The following is a 4,608-nucleotide window of genomic DNA, read 5'->3' on the forward strand; positions in this document are numbered from 1 at the left end:
CAATTTATTGTTCTCAATAGCAATTTCCTAGATAGACCAGAAGACAAAATGAGAAATAGAAACTAAAATACAAATCACCTTTTTGAAACTAACAGATTTCCCTCTACCACCACAGCAAAGCCGCCTCGACACACTTATTCTCAACCTTTTTAAAGTCAAAGATACCGCAGGTGTTTTTTTTTTTTTTTTGTCTGTTCCCTAAGGGGGAAATGGTAGAATGGGCTCCTCTGTGCCTTCAGTAAACTCCCCTTTCCATTCCCCTCCTCCTAAGTAATTTGGCCACCTTCTGCGATATAGATATAAGTATTGGGTATTAGAGCTTGAAGTGGCCCCCTGCCTTTTACCCATGGAAATAATTTCTGCATTTTTGAACCAATCCTGCCAACCAGTCAGGATAAACAGCCTTTTGAGAAGTGGGCCCCAGCTTCCAGCCTCTCTCTTCCGGTCTTCCCTTCTGGGGCCTAGAAGAACTCCCTTGGGGAGTCTTTTTGACCACTGGGGGATGGGGAGGCACCAACTTGGAGGTTCTGTAGCTCCACCAGCCCTCTGTGGAAATCCCAGCACTGAAGGAGGAGGAAAATGACTCCACGGTCAGGTAAAGGGTCATCTGTGTTTACACCCCATGCATCCTGACCTTCTCGCAGGGTCTGATGTGTTGGAGGTTCCTGGCTTCCTTTCTCCTTCTCCAAATCCAGACACCCAATGTGGTGATGTGACCTTGAGAAGTCTCTGTTCCAGATCTTGGGGAGGGAGCTGAACTGGATGATCCCCAAGTCCTCAAAAGTCTGTGATTCCATTTCCAAGTCATCCTAATATACTTCAGGGTATATGAGGACACATGGGAGAACTTTCCCTGACCTCATTAGTAAAAAGAGCTGTGCTTTCCCAGGGCTGGTGTGTTTTTTATCCAGGAGTTGAGAATCGTGTAACAGTTCACACTTTCCTTCCTGCTACGAGGCTTAGCAAATCTGTGGTCTCCCTCCAGCACGTATTTAGGGCCTTACGGCAGGCATTTTCTATATTAATCTCACTCTAGTTCCCAGCTTACTTTACTACCTTTATTTTCCTTTTTGTCATCTTTCCTACTTGTTTTTATAGTGTTTTTCTTACTTGTTCTATCTTGTTATATTGTATGTCCCACGTAAAGCTTCTTAACATCTTTTTTCAGAACAAAGTGGAATATAAATAAAGTCAAATCAGTTTAAAAAATATATATGTTGGGGGTGTTCATTTTTCTGCTTATCTCTGTCCTCGTATTACAGTTTTCCCCTAAATCCAAAAGTAAATGCCAATTCCATCATTCTGATTATGCAAATATCTTAAACTACAAAAATTTGGTATAATTAAGTTATGGATTTCTAGAGAGCAGGGATCAGGTCTAATAAGACACAATACAGCTGTGGCAGGCAGAAAGAGCCCTGGGGTGGGAGTTTTATTTCCAGCTCTACTGAATACTATGTGTTTGACCTTGGGCAAGGACCTTCTCTCTGTATCTCAATTTCCTTGTTTATAAAATGAAGGGGTTGGACTGGGTCACCTCTAAAATCCCTTGCAGCTCTGAAATTCATTGACTTTCTGACCCACTGTGGGTGCTTAATAAATAACAAGCACACTTCCAGAGAACCTCAAGAATGACTTGTGTTTGGACATCTATCAACTAATATGTACTTGGCATTCACCCGGAACGTGGGTGTGGTGAGGGACAAATCAGAGACGGCCTCCTCTGGGTCCTGCACAGGCCCCCAGACCTAACAGGGAGACAGGAACTTGATCGTCCCTGCTGCCTAATGGTTCCAAGTTTTTACCAGATCACAAGAAACTGAAACTCCTTGCCACCCTAAAGAACCAAAGATGGGGGTGGGGTGGGGGGGTGGCATTCATGAGAAAGGGAGTATACCTGCTTTTTACAGAAATAAAATTGTGTAGGCCTTTAGGGAAGGAGTGATAGAGAATTTTAGAAAAATTAAATAAGGTCAATGTTTAATTTCAATATTCTACAAGTCAAAGGCAACCTATTTAACAATATGAATGATATTATGTGTAATTTTATTTCACCATAAAATTATTGTGCTTGGTATATTTTCCCTTTAAAATTAATCATTGTTAACTACACATTTGCTGATTGATTTTTGTTCTAATTACTGGCGCTTTTTTTTTTTTTTTTTTTTTTTTTTGTTTTGTTTTGTTTCTTTTTTGTCCTTTTCGTGACCGGCACTCAGCCAGTGAGTGCACCGGCCAGTCCTATATAGGATCCGAACCCGCGGCGGGAGCGTCGCAGCGCTCCCAGCGCCGCACTCTACCAAGTGCGCCACGGGCTCGGCCCTACTGGCGCTTTTTAACACAAATGTAGTTCCAAGCTGCTGATAGCATCTTCTAGGGTTTGCCAGTTTATGAGGAATGGAGCTGAATCAATAACAAACCAACAGTATAAAAAAGTTTGTCCCAAAGATACAAGATGTACCCACCCATTTTCAGAAACAGACTGAGAAAGAAAGGAGAGAAAAGCCACACCAAATACAATTTTTGCCACACACAAATAACTTTCTCATAGCCCTCAATTTTTCTAAACTGTTCCAGGAAGAGTCCTCGTACCTATTGCTTCATTTTAGTCATCTCAGAGGATCTTGAAATACTGAGTATTTCTCTTGGGACACACGTCTTTACCTTTCTAGAGGCCAAATTGTTTCCTCCTTCCTCATAAGTGTGGACAGAGAGGCAGATTCCTGCACGTATATTAGAGGTTGGAAGCAAGGAAGTCGGAGGCCATCGGGAGGGAGGGATGCACATTGCAGGATCCCAGTTTGCTGTGGGAGAAAATGCCTGAAAGTCTTTTTGTGTTGTGTGAAATTTAACTACATCCCCTACAGCAATGGCCAAGTGTGCTTTGTAATTCCAACAAATTTAGGTAATTTATGCTCACGGCTTTGAATCCAAGAGTTTTGCAGCACTCTGACTACTTCCTACTTCTTCATAAGCATTTCGTTTGCTTCCTTGCATTTCTTCCACGTGGAAATGAACGTGAAGTCTTTAAAAATAAAATTGTATTTATCGATGTCATTGCGGGAGAGGTAGCCAGCAAAGGTGCATGTGGGCCTTTCTGTCCACTCCACCGTCCTCCTGCGAGGAGGCCCTGGGCAGCCACAGCGCCCAGCCAGAATGCCATGACCCTGATGCCCCCTTTCCATGGGGCCTGGCACTGGCACGTGGCCACGGGGTTCACCAGCCGTTGTGAAGATCCGCAGACAAGGCCGGGCAAGCCAAAGCGCCCCGCGCCCTGCCTCTGGAGCCATCTGGCCCCTCGAGAGGTGCCCCCAAGTGAAATATCACACCACGTGAGAGTGGGCAGGGGCTTCAGCGTGGAAGAGGTAGGGTGGCTGGCATCCACAAATAGGTGTCCCGGACCGATGGGATCTCTGTGGATCTGAGGAGGCGGCACAAGTCCACCAAGTCCCTGCAGGCCAATGTGCAGTGGCCAAAGGAGTCTCGTCCCAAGCTCATCCTCCTTCCCAGGAAGCCCTCGACCCCCAAGAAGGGAGACAGCTCAGCCGAAGAACTCAGACTGGCCACCCAGCTGGCAGGACCAGTCCAGCCCACATGGTGCGTCTCTGAGGAGGAGAACTTCAGGGCCTTTGCCAGTCCTTGCATGGCCCGTGCCAAGGCCCGGCTCTTCGGTGTCTGAGCCAAAAGGGCCAAGGAAGCCGCTGGACAGGATGTTGAAAAGAAAAAATAAAGCGTTGGGGACTTTTAAATAAAATTAAAGTATAGGGGACTGATGGAGTTTGGATGTGTTGTCCCCTCCAGAACTCATGTGGAAATGTGATCTCCAATGTGGCAGTGTTAGAAACTGATTGAGTCATGGGGGTGGATCCCTCATGAATGGATTAATGCTCTCTCTGGGGGAGGAGGGGTAGTGAATGAGTTCTTGCTCTATTAGTTCCCACAAGAGCTGGTTGTCTATAGGACCCTGGCATCTCTTCTCTGTCTCTCTCTTACTTCCTGTCGCCATGTGATCTGCTTGTACCCACCAGCTGCCTGCCACTTTCCACCATGAGTAGAAGCAGCCTGAGGCCGGTGCTAGATGCAGCTGTCCCAGAATCGTAAGCCAAATAAACCTCTTTTTCTTATAAATTACCCAGTCTCAGGTATTTCTGTGATAGCAGCACAAAACGGACGAAAACAGGGACTTTGAATAACAACAGCAAAGGGGCATGTGGTCTTTTAGACAGGGTCTCTGAGAGGTTAAAAAAAAAAGCTAGAGTCCCTTCCATTCTTTGAGGCTCCAGGTCTATCTAATTTTCTTTTAATGAAGTCAATCTAAATTAAGTTAAATTTTTTTACTTTTTAAATGTGTAGTTTTAACAAGCAAAAACTCAACATATATACACACGAAAGTACAACACAGTATAACAAGGCTAGATCACTGCAGAATTTACTAAAAGGTTAACTCATAACACATGACTACTGGTGTGACTTGTTATGGGCCTCCAAGTCGAAGCTGTTTGAAGATCATTTTGCTTTAATGCCGTCAGACATCTCTGTGACTGTACACTTAAAATGGCATCTGAAGATAAAGGCAAGGCTCTTAAACATAAACTTGAGGTCCCAGCC

General features: G+C 44.8%; 1 pseudogene; it reads left to right on the top strand.

Moving 5' to 3' along the window:
• The first annotated feature begins 3,183 nt into the window (after positions 1–3,183).
• On the top strand, positions 3,184–3,730 carry LOC134363686 (large ribosomal subunit protein eL13-like; annotated as a pseudogene).
• Positions 3,731–4,608: the final 878 nt, after the last annotated feature.

Source organism: Cynocephalus volans, chromosome 15 (assembly GCF_027409185.1).
Source record: "Cynocephalus volans isolate mCynVol1 chromosome 15, mCynVol1.pri, whole genome shotgun sequence".
Lineage (NCBI taxonomy): Eukaryota > Metazoa > Chordata > Mammalia > Dermoptera > Cynocephalidae > Cynocephalus > Cynocephalus volans.